The sequence below is a fragment of the Astatotilapia calliptera genome, unplaced genomic scaffold (assembly GCF_900246225.1).
Source record: "Astatotilapia calliptera unplaced genomic scaffold, fAstCal1.2 U_scaffold_15, whole genome shotgun sequence".
Taxonomy (NCBI): domain Eukaryota; kingdom Metazoa; phylum Chordata; class Actinopteri; order Cichliformes; family Cichlidae; genus Astatotilapia; species Astatotilapia calliptera.
This window is the reverse complement of record NW_020535674.1, coordinates 60,282-72,640: the sequence shown is the minus strand read 5'-3', so window position 1 is coordinate 72,640 and position 12,359 is coordinate 60,282. Positions and strand designations below refer to the sequence as shown.

Sequence of the window (12,359 nt, the reverse complement as noted above, 5' to 3'; positions counted from 1 at the left end):
ATGACAGTGGGTGTGAATACAGATTATTGAACTGTAAAACAGGAGAAATAATAAGCAAAGACATTCGCCTCGTCAGCCATGCCACAATTTATTGGACAGGAAAAAGCAAACCTTCATGAATTCATCCACTAACTTCTGAATTCTATAACTATAGCCTTGTTTGTTTGTTATGTCTTTTGTTACAAATAAATGCATTTATAAACAAATATGCATAAACACTTAATAAACACATGAACTCAACATGAAATTACATGGGGTAAAGTTCATAATATTCATTTATGCATTTTTATGTTTTTTTATATGTTCTTTTATGTAGCTATGGACGCATTATTGAGTCTTGAAAGAATGCCAACCTTACAAGCAGCGACAGTTTTTATTTAATAAAAGATGAGCAATAATTGTGAGAACAAGAGAAGATGTAGCCAATTAGAAACAACTGTCAAAATGTACAACATGCAAGCTAAGAAAGCAAAGTGTAACGATTTTGCCATAATTTTAGTGACCGTTGTATCTTTTCAACATTCATTTCAAAATCAGTTCTCTCATATTTCCTCTTTATTATTTCCATCACTGTTTAAGAAACGTAACAAAGTCTTATAAAGCATCTAAACCAGCATCATGAAGTGATGTTTAAAGATCGCAGCAAGCTTACAGCATCTCTCAAATCAAAAGAGATGCTGTAAGCAGTCCTACAGCCTGAAAGTGTACAGGCTGAAGGAATCCTCCTCTGATTTTATCACATGCAATTACAATACGCTTTCTCATCTGTATCTGTTTGTATTTACAATGTGTATTGGTTGTTTGTCCCAGCAGTTTACAATACAGAATGCGCATGTTCCTGGGGCTTCTATAAAGATTTCTATTCACATTGATACGATTCCTTGGATCACAAACTGTTCTAACTTGATTAAAGTTACTAATGATGAAGGTATTCTCGCGCTTACAGTTACCATTATTATCTCTGATGTTCCTGTTTGCTATCAGAAAATCACATCCCCCTCGTGGGATTGCGCGGATTATATGCTGGTTTTGGAATTTCCGAACACGTCCGTCAGTCATGCAGAGCACAATGACAGAGAGCGCCACCAGCAGGAAAATGGAAGTCTTCATTGTATTTCTATAGCAAAGAAAGTAAACAGAGTGAATATATAAATCAGTATTATTTCATTTAATTTATTAACTTGTTTATTTTTGTTTCCTAAATGTTAATCGTGCTTAACTATTAAAGTAAAAATGCAATAGATATTTAAAACTACAAATTAGATGATACTAATGCTCCAAACAATAACTAGCAAAGATGTCTCACCTTGTCTTCTTTTTTCAGTTAGCCAAAGTGTGATTGGATGCCTTGAACACCCACAGTTGTTGGTTGAATGAGGAAGATCTTCAGTGTAGGAAACTCTCTGAAAAGTCAGATTGTTTGCGGTGAGTTCATATGGCCTGTAAATGGTAAATGGCCTGTATTTATATAGTGCTTTACTAGTCCCTAAGGACCCAGAAGTGCTTTACATATCCAGTCATCCACCCATTCACGCACTGGTGATGGCAGCTACATTGTAGAGGAGACAGAGGCGAGGCTGCTGGACACTGGCGCCACCGGGCCCTCTCACCACCACCAGTAGGCAACAGGTGAAGTGTCTTGCCCAAGGACACAACGACCGAGACTGTCCAAGCCGGGGCTCGAACCGGCAACCTTCCGATTACAAGGCGAACTCCCGACTCTTGAGCCACGATCGCTCCAGAGGAAAGGTCAGCACCTGCATATCTGACCAGTTTGAATGAATTTATATCTAAACAGAAATCAGTTAAAGCTTTCACTATGCAAGTAAATATGTAAAATATTCATATTATTAAAGATCACAAAATAAAGATCAAGTCATGTAATGCTGTCCATAACTGGTTGATTACGATGTCTTTGGTATATACGGATATATTGATATCCTTATAACTGTAGTTCTTTTAGATTTTGTATGTCATCTTCAAAAATTTCACAAAAGGTTATTTTTCCACATTGTTTGTCTTTAGATTTTATTTGAAGATTCTCCTGCTTTGAAACTCGAGTGGAAAACTAAAAACAGAAACATGTTTTGGATTAAGAGTTTAGTGCAGCTAAAGCTATAGTATTAGAGTGGATATCAAATATGTCCAAAAGGTTAAAGTGGCATTTAGCAAGTAGGGAAAGTGTAAGTGAAAGTGGTGCAAAGAAGAAGTCACAATAATTTGTTTTGTAATTCAATCCATTCGTTCATTTTATTCTGCTTATCCGTGGCCGGGTCACGGGGGCAGCAGCCCAAGCAGAGAAGGCCAGACCTCCTTCTCCAAAGCTTGTATCTGCATCTCGTTTTTTTCGGTCACTATCCAAAGCTGGTGACCAAAGGTGAGGGTAAGGACGTAGATCGACTGGTGAAGTGAGAGATTCGCGTTTAAGCTCAGCTGTCTCTTCAGCATGGACTGGTAAAGAGTCTGCAGCCGCAGCACCAAACTCACTTTGTGTAGCTGTTTGGGAGATAATCTGGAATTTAATTTTTCCTTCCTCACAGTTTCAAATTTTTTAACTGAGCTTCACTTTTCACTTCACAATAATAATAACCAAGTAATTTCTTATTTTATCTTACACCGTTTTACGGGGCAATCGTGGCTCAAGAGTTGGGTGTTCGCCTTGTAATTGGAAGGTTCGAGCACCGGCTCCAACAGTCTCGGTCACTGTGTCCTTGGGCAAGACACTTCACCTGTTGCCTACTGGTGGTGGTCAGAAGGCCCGGTGGCACCAGTGTCCGGCAGCCTCACCTCTGTCAGTGCGCCCCAGGGCAGCTGTGGCTACAATGTAGCTGCCATCACCTGTGTGTGTGTGTGTGTGTGTGTGTGTGTGTGTGTGTGTGTGTGTGTGTGTGTGTGTGTGTGTGTGTGTGTGTGTGTGTGTGTGTGTGAGTGAATGGGTGGATGACTGGATGTGTAAAGCGCTTTGGGGTCCTTGGGGACTAGTAAAGCGTTATACAAATACAGGCCATTTACCATTTTACCAAAAGGTTGTTAGAGATTCAGATTTGTCACTGTTGACTGTCCGTGCATAAAACCTTATAAACACTGAGCTCTAAATGGTTTGAAACTCTAAATCTCGAGTCTAAAAGGGAGCATGTTTATTTTGAAAGCCTTGCAGATGAAATTTGTGGGCGATTCTTTCAGTGCTGATGTTATAACAGCTACTTTTCACACTTACTGTGTGCGCTGTCCTTACTGCTGTGAAATTATGTGTCACATGTTGTAAAAATTAAGCTAAGATGAATGCAGCTCATATATTTTGACACTGTGATGTTTGTGTGTCCTCAATGCAAAGACTGCAGGTTGCTGGAGAGTTAATAAAAGTGACACTACCTTGATGTTGTTTGGCCTCACTGTTTAATAATCTTAGAATTATTTAATACTTCTTAAAATAATAGCCATGTGAACACACTTGCCAACCTTGAGACCTCAGAATTAGGGAGACATTCAAAAGGGCTGTTGGGGAGGGGTGGTATATATATATATATATATAAAAACACCCAGCACGCCCCTGCGGGCGGTTTATCCTTCAAGCTCGGGTCCTCTACCAGAGGCCTGGGAGCTTGAGGGTCCTGCGCAGTATCTTAGCTGTTCCCAGGACTGCGCTCTTCTGGACAGAGATCTCCGATGTTATTCCCGGGATCTGCTGGAGCCACTCGCCTAGCTTGGGAGTCACCGCACCTAGTGCTCCGATTACCACGGGGACCACCGTTACCTTCACCCTCTATATATATATATATATATATATATATATATATATATAGAGGGCGTTGTTGGAATGCTACTACGCAAGTAACCCCGGCGGAAGGGGCTACATGAATAGGATGAGGGACCTATGGATTCTTCGATACCCAACATCCACAATGACAGCAAAACAACTAGTAGCTCAGTGTTCCAACATTCGAAAGAAGGGACTGCTCTCACAGCTAGAGATTGACGAGGTACAACACAAATGCTACGGCAAGGAGGAGTCAGGACGCCAGGTCAGGGGGGAGATATCATCACCCCCACCCGAGATTGGGTACATAGCCCCAAGTGTGATAGGAGAAGGATCGTTGAGTGCGAGAGGAACTGACCTGAAAAATAGGATCATGGCCAAGCTTGAAACCTGGATCCCCCGTAGCCGGTTACCAAGATTACGTGAAGTACCCTCAGAAGGTCTGCTAGATGATGTTAATGCAGCACTACAGGCAATACCTACAACCACGATTACCGACACTAACAAGCTGATCTACAATACGGCAGCAGTGATCAGTGAGATGCTTGGCTACAAGTTGAACAGCCACAAGGGGCAGTACCCTCCATGGAGAAGGAGGCTAGAGGGCAAGATCAAAGTAGCACGGAGGGAGGTTAGCCAACTAACAGAGTTGCAGAAAGGTGCGACAAATAAGGTGCCTAAGAAATACAGCAAGCTGTCCATACCTGAGGCCTTGGAAACTGCCAAGCAAAGACTCACAGCCTTGGCCAGCCGCTTGAGGAGGTACACCAGAGAGATAGAAGGCAGGAGAATAAACCAGCTGTTCTCCACAGAACCAGCAAAGGTGTACTCTCAGTGGCAAGGGAACAATAAGAGAACAGCACCACCAAGGCTGGAGACGGAGCAATACTGGAAGAGCATATGGGAGAAGGATGCAACCCATAACGGCAATGCTCAGTGGCTAGTGGATCTGAGGGCAGACCACAGCGACCTCCCCGAACAGGGTCCAGTAACCATCACAGTGGCAGATATCCAAGAAAGGGTCTCCAGTATGAAGAGTTGGACAGCACCAGGGCCCGACATGGTTCACGCCTACTGGCTGAAGAAGCTGACTGCACTCCACGAGCGTCTGGCAGCACAAATGAACCAGCTGCTAGTTAACGAGAGACACCCGGAATGGCTAACCGAAGGTCGGACGGTCCTGATCCCCAAGGACCCCAAGAAGGGAGCGGTCCCCTCCAACTACCGACCAATAACCTGCCTCAGTACTACATGGAAGCTCCTGTCAGGCATCATATCGGCTAAGATGAACAGGCACATGGGTCAATACATGAGCGGGACACAGAAAGGAATTGGCAAGAATACCAGAGGTGCAAAACACCAGCTACTGGTAGACAGAACAATCAGCCGAGACTGCAAGACCAGACTGACCAACCTGTGCACTGCCTGGATTGATTACAAGAAGGCCTATGACTCAATGCCCCACAGCTGGATACTGGAATGCCTAGAATTGTACAAGATCAATGGGACCCTAAGAGCCTTCATCAGGAACTCAATGGGGATGTGGCGTACAACACTAGAGGCCAACTCCAAGCCCATAGCACAAGTTACCATCAAGTGCGGGATCTACCAAGGAGATGCTCTGTCCCCACTGCTGTTCTGCATAGGCCTGAACCCCCTCAGTGAGATCATTAACAAGACTGGCTACGGATACCGACTACGGAACGGAGCAGTTGTCAGCCACCTCCTGTACATGGATGACATCAAGCTGTATGCCAAGAGTGAACGAGACATCGATTCACTGATCCACACTACCAGGCTATACAGCAATGACATTGGAATGTCGTTCGGACTGGAGAAGTGTAGTCGGATGGTAACAAAGAGAGGGAAGGTAGTCAGAACTGAGGGGATTGAACTACCAGAAGGCAACATTGCAGACATAGAGGACAGTTACAAGTACCTGGGGATCCCGCAGGCAAATGGGAACCATGAAGAGGCCGCTAGAAAGGCTGCAACCACCAAGTACCTGCAGAGGGTCAGGCAAGTCCTGAGGAGTCAGCTGAATGGTAAGAACAAGATCCGGGCCATCAACACATACGCCCTGCCCGTGATCAGGTACCCTGCTGGGGTAATAGGCTGGCCAAAGGAGGAGATAGAAGCCACTGACATAAAGACAAGAAAGCTCCTTACCATGCATGGAGGGTTTCACCCCAAGTCCAGCACCCTGAGGCTGTACGCTAAGCGGAAGGAAGGGGGCCGGGGACTGGTGAGTGTCAGCAACACAGTCCAGGATGAGACAAGGAACATCCAAGAATACATTGGGAAGATGGCCCCAACTGACCGAGTGCTCAGTGAATACCTCAGGCAGCAGAAACCCAAGAAAGAGGAGGGAGACGAGGAACCATCATGGAAGGACAGGCCCCTGCACGGTATGTACCACCGGCAGATAGAGGAGGTGGCTGATATCCAGAAATCCTACCAGTGGCTGGACAAAGCTGGACTGAAAGACAGCACAGAGGCACTAATCATGGCAGCACAAGAACAAGCTCTGAGTACAAGATCCATAGAGGCTGGGGTCTATCACACCAGGCAAGACCCCAGGTGCAGGCTGTGTAAAGATGCCCCAGAGACAATCCAGCACATAACAGCAGGGTGCAAGATGCTAGCAGGCAAGGCATACATGGAACGCCATAACCAAGTGGCCGGCATAGTGTACAGGAACATCTGTGCCGAGTATAACCTAGAAGTCCCGAGGTCAAAATGGGAGATGCCCCCAAGGGTGGTGGAGAATGACCGAGCTAAGATCCTGTGGGACTTCCAGATACAGACGGACAAAATGGTGGTGGCTAACCAACCGGACATAGTGGTGGTAGACAGAAGAAGACGGCCGTAGTGATCGATGTAGCGGTTCCGAATGACAGCAATATCAGGAAGAAGGAACACGAGAAGCTGGAGAAATACCAAGGGCTCAGAGAAGAGCTCGAGAGGATGTGGAGGGTGAAGGTAATGGTGGTCCCCGTGGTAATCGGAGCACTAGGTGCGGTGACTCCCAAGCTAGGCGAGTGGCTCCAGCAGATCCCGGGAATAACATCGGAGATCTCTGTCCAGAAGAGCGCAGTCCTGGGAACAGCTAAGATACTGCGCAGGACCCTCAAGCTCCCAGGCCTCTGGTAGAGGACCCGAGCTTGAAGGATAAACCGCCCGCAGGGGCGTGCTGGGTGTTTTTTATATATATATATATATATATATATATATATATATGTATATATATATATAAAAAAAAAAAAACATATATATATATATATATATATATATATATATATATATATATATATACAAAAAACTTGAATCTTACGATGTTTATTTATCGGATAAAATAAGTTAAATGTCACCGTTATTATTGTCCAGCCGGAAACAGGCCAGGGGTGTCCAAATTCAGAGTCTGCGTCCACCTGAGGACCCGGCCTTCGTGGTCTAAGTGGGCTGGGTCCTCCAAAAGCCGGGCAGACCGGAAATGAGCAACTGTGAAATTGGACGGTCTAGCCTTCAGAATTACATCACGAGCTCTCTCGGTGGAGTGAAACTCAGGTGTCTGCTCCTTGCTATCTAAAATATAACCGGACGCTGGCGTAAATTTTCGACCATCTCACACTTCTGTTTAATCAGTTTTCTGTTTGACGTTTATTCAGCTGTGTGAAAACCCCGGAGAAATCCTCCCGAGGGGATTAATAAAGTTTTATTTAATCTCATCTAATCTAATAACTTTAATCTCAGCCAAACCGATTTACTCACGAACAAATAAAACCCAATAACAAAAACATGTTTCAGTTATTTAAGTGACTTATATATCATGTTTAACCTGAGTAGCGAAAGACCGCGGGGGTTTGAAAACGATGTTCCAGGAGTTTGCTGTTCTCCCCGGCTCAGATATTTGAAGTTTACACAGCTATATTGTCGCCTGAAAATATGTTAAAAGTTTATTTTGTGACCCAGAAAGAGTAATAAGAGTAAAATTAAAACTAAGTAGCTGCAGTAGTAGTATCCATTGTTGGAAACTGGAATTGGCTGGGCCAATCTGGGATATGGTTTTTCAATTTTGTTGTCCGGGTGGAAAATCGGGAGAAATTGAGGAGAATGGTGGCTCCGGGAGACTTTTGGTAGGGGCACTGAAATTCGGAATTCTCCCGGAAAAATCGGGAGGGTTGGCATGTATGCATGTGAATCAACATTGCAGTTATTGTTGACAGCAGGCCTAAAATTTTATGATATTGGATCATGAAACTGTCCTCAGATATTAAATGTAAATGATTTGTTGCTGCCACAGGATTAGTCTTTCCTGCTTTGGTTTTGATGGAGCTGATGGTCTGTAGGAACAATGATATTCTCCTCAGAGAGGTGCAGCATAAAACAGGACTTTCCTGCATTAAAAGACATCCAGCGTAGTGTTCTTACTCTACCTAAATGGATCTGTTACATTAGTAATATATGGGAGTTGTATTTAAGTCCTTTCCACATGAGGACACTTACCTTATTTTGTGCTTTACTGATGAGTGGTTGGTTAATCTGCAGTGGTTGAGGTATGTGTCGGTCGTCTGGAAGAGAAGGTGAGAAGACGTCTTTAATGAATGTAATGCTCTGAAGGTGTCAGTGATTACTGTGAATTCATAGTAAAACTGGATTTCAATGAAAAGCTTATTTAAGTTTGAGCATAAATCCATAAATTTGGTGTGTATAAATATACATAATATAAATAAAAAATTCTTACCAATTGAGGAGTGAAGACTCGATGAGCAGAGATCACGTCTGGTGCAGCTCAGACACGCAGTTCTGTCACACAAGCAGAAGAACTGACACTTGGCTCTGGAGGCTTCAGTTTTTATACATTTTAAGTAGCTCCAAAAATAATCAAGACCTACGTCACTAGTGCACCAATTGTAACACACTTCTCTTTTTGTGGTTCAGAAAAACATTGCAAATATGAGGAGAAATGACCACAATAGCATGCAGATGTGCTTTGTTATTCACAGCTGAGTCCTGCAAGCAGTTCCTGTGGCCAAACTATTGACAATGTCTTTAAATTATTTTTCTTTACATAAATAAACTGAGTGCACCTAAGAATTGCAGGCAATTGCTTTTCAGTTTTACATTTCAAATAAGGATCCAAATGCAGACACAACAGAGAAAAGGGAAGAAAAAGTTTATTTAATTAAAACAAAAGTCAAGGCTCAACACAGGCAGGAGAAAAACTAAATATACCAAAATTAAATAAGGACATGGAAAAAAAGCACACAAGGGACTGGAGATGCAACTTCACATGGCAGAAATTTCTTATTGAAAACAAATTTTAAAAGACTCCTAAAATGTAAAATAAAGACACTAAAATCATCAAATAAGAACCTCCAGCAGGTTAAGTCTCAAACACAACTGAAGATGAACACACCAGACCCCCAGGGGCTCTTACTGTTACAGTCCACCCTTTTTGTTCAGTTCAGGAAATCCTGTATTATCCAGTTCTGTATTTCATAGCATTACCAGGCCACTTTCCCTGTAAGAATCCATTATGGTGGTCAGAGGGCCTGATGGCGCCAGTGTCCGGCAGCCTCGCCTCTGTCAGTGCGCCCTAGGGTGGATGTGGCTAAAATGTAGCTTGCCATCACCAGTGTGTGAATGTGTGTGTGAATGTGTGTGTGAATGTGTGAATGACTGGATGTGTAAAGCGCTTTGGGGACCTTAGGGACTAGTAAAGCGCTATACAAATACAGACCATTTACCATTTTCTCTCTTCACTCCCAGCCAGTTGTCAGTCAGAGGAGCACATGTGCCATCTCTTACACTTTGTTCAAAGCCAGATAGTTGGACACAAAAGAAACCTTTGATAATAACCAAACATAATATCTGTGTACTAATAAGCAAACACAATGATGTTTCTTCTACTTTTTACACATGAACACAAACCTGACGAAACAAAGCAAAGATGAAAACCAGCCCAAAGTGACTTTAAAGCGATTGCCACAGTGATTCTACCATAGAAACCTGTACAGGTAGAAACAGAGGCTGCAGTCTGACTGCCCATAACTGTCTTTCCTTAGGGATTATTCAACTATTCTGATTCTGACTGATTGTTACCTGTTGAGGGTCAGGGTCTGGCTGGTTGGTCGGAGTCAGCATGCACTCAGCTGTATCATCACTCTTCTTTGTTAGCTCTTTACGTTAGCATGTTGTCTGTGCTGTTGGTTTGATTTTGTTTTGTCTGTCTGCCTGACATGCAGATTACCGAAGATCATTTCTGAAGCAACAATTAACAACATCGTCTGTGAAGGTTCTCAGTCATCCAGGTCATCGTAGTCAAAGGAGCTTGCAAAGAAAAGCGTCTGGACTTCTTTAAGTTGCTTGAAGACGTTTCACCTCTCATTCGAGAAGCTTCTTCAGTTCTAAGGTCAAATGGTGGAGAGTCCCAGATATAAACCTAGTGGGAGTTTCCCCCCACAGAGGGACAAAAGGACCCCCTGATGATCCTCTAATCGCCTGAGCCAAGGTGTGAAACTGGGTGTGGGTCCCAATCAGCCAGAGTTTCTGGTGTGTTCATTCTCCAAGCATGACATCCCGGTGTACTTCAGACCCAGCAACACGCTCAGACAAAAACTGGTTCACCCGAAAGACAAAACACCAAAACACAGACTTAACAATGTGGTGTATGCTGTACAGTGCAGCGAGGAATGCCCAGACCTCTACATTGGAGAGACCAAACAGCCACTTCACAAGCGCATGGCACAACACAGAAGAGCCACCTCCACAGGACAAGACTCAGCAGTCCATCTGCATCTTAAGGATAAAGGACACTCTTTCGAGGATGCCAATGTTCACATTTTGGACAGAGAGGACAGATGGTTTGAAAGAGGAGTGAAAGAAGCCATCTATGTCCACTGTGAGCGACCATCTTTGAACAGAGGCGGGGCTTTACGACACCAACTCTCTGCCATCTATAATCCAGTTTTGAGATCCCTTCCCAGACGCCTTAACGCCCACTCACATCCTGGGCCATCTGACCTCAGGAATTCGCATGATAAGGTGGGGCCAGGTTTCACAATGAACACACCCGAAACTCTGGCTGATTGGGACCCACACCCAGTTTCACACCTTGGCTCAGGCGATTAGAGGATCATCAGGGGGTCCTTTTGTCCCTCTGTGGGGGGTTACTCCCACTAGGTTTATATCTGGGACTCTCCACCATTTGACCTTAGAACTGAAGAAGCTTCTCAGATGAGAGGTGAAACGTCTTCAAGCAACTTAAAGAAGTCCAGACGCTTTTCTTTGCAAGCTCCTTTGAATTAACAACATCATTGTAAGAGTAACGTAATTAGCAAATTTAATACAGGATTGAGTTAGATTACTGCATTATTAAAAAATGTAATGAGATTACAGTAACAGTTTGTAACACATTCCTTGTGCTCAGGACATCTTTAACATGAGTTTTCAGGGGACAAAGACACAAACAAAACAAACATATGACACACAAATAGTCAGGTCTGTTTTTTACAGATGCAGAGCAACACTAACATCTGCATTCACTTCTACTCAGTGAACAATACACATATTATTAAAGTTATATGAAATTATGAACTTCTTTACCTTTTGTGACACTAATTCTGTCAGAAAACAGTGGAACATTTAGATCAACAATTTAATTCTGAAATCCTAATCTTTGAAAAGCAACACTGTTAAATCATTGAAAAGATTTAATTGTGCATGTCAATACAAATGTGACCTAGGGGTTTGACTGTCTGGTTATAGCTACATGGGTTTCTTTTAGCTTGCAGGTCTTTCACAGAAGAACAAAAAACACCCCCGAAGGCTCAAGATTTCTGATGGTCAGTGCAACCTCACACACTAAGTTCGTCTAACCATCAGATTTCAAACAATTAAAACACAGTAATAATAATAATCAAAGTGTTTTTATTGAGTTTTCAGAAAGCATATCATTCATACAGAAAAGCTCGAACTCAAGTCCTACCACACAGTGTAAGACAAAACTATACCCAGACAGAGGAAGAAAAGAAAAGGGGGAAGAAGAAAAAAAAAGAAAAGAAAAAAAGAAAAAAAAGAAAGAGAAAAAAAAGGGGGGGGGGGGGGGATTGCCAGTTATGGAGTGGAAGGAAAATTAAAACACAGTAAGTTATTGTTTTGTATGTGTCATGATGATAGATTCATTTACGGGTATCACAATGCTCATATCTGAAAGTAAACTGTGATATATATCCCCAACTAAGGTTACTACTAAATGAAGGATCTGTCACGGAGCAGTCGTAGTGTGCTGTGGAGCAGGCAGGATGGAGGACGCACACACAGGACTCGTAACCAAGAGGTTTACTTAAAGTGCAGTTTATTCACCGGGATGACTCATCAGAGAAATAAACATTACTGAAACAACCAAAATCATGAACATGAAACTAGACTGGACACTGGAACCTAAACATAGAGAACCCATAGGAACAGGACTAAGAACATGAACAACTGCCAAACACAGCACAGGGAGGACATGAACATCAACTGCCAAACACAGCACAGGGAAAACACAGGGCTTAAATACACACTGGGATAACGAGGGCATGAGACACAGAAGGGG

At 43.2% G+C, this 12,359-nt stretch overlaps 1 long non-coding RNA gene across 1 annotated transcript; it reads right to left on the bottom strand.

Moving 5' to 3' along the window:
* Positions 1–1,331: 1,331 nt before the first annotated feature.
* LOC113017566 (uncharacterized) lies at positions 1,332–8,566 on the bottom strand. The gene is made up of 3 exons (XR_003271505.1): positions 8,502–8,566; positions 8,264–8,328; positions 1,332–1,403 (listed from the first exon to the last, which is right to left on the bottom strand). It is a non-coding gene; the product is annotated as an uncharacterized LOC113017566 (long non-coding RNA).
* Between the last annotated feature and the right edge of the window lie 3,793 nt (positions 8,567–12,359).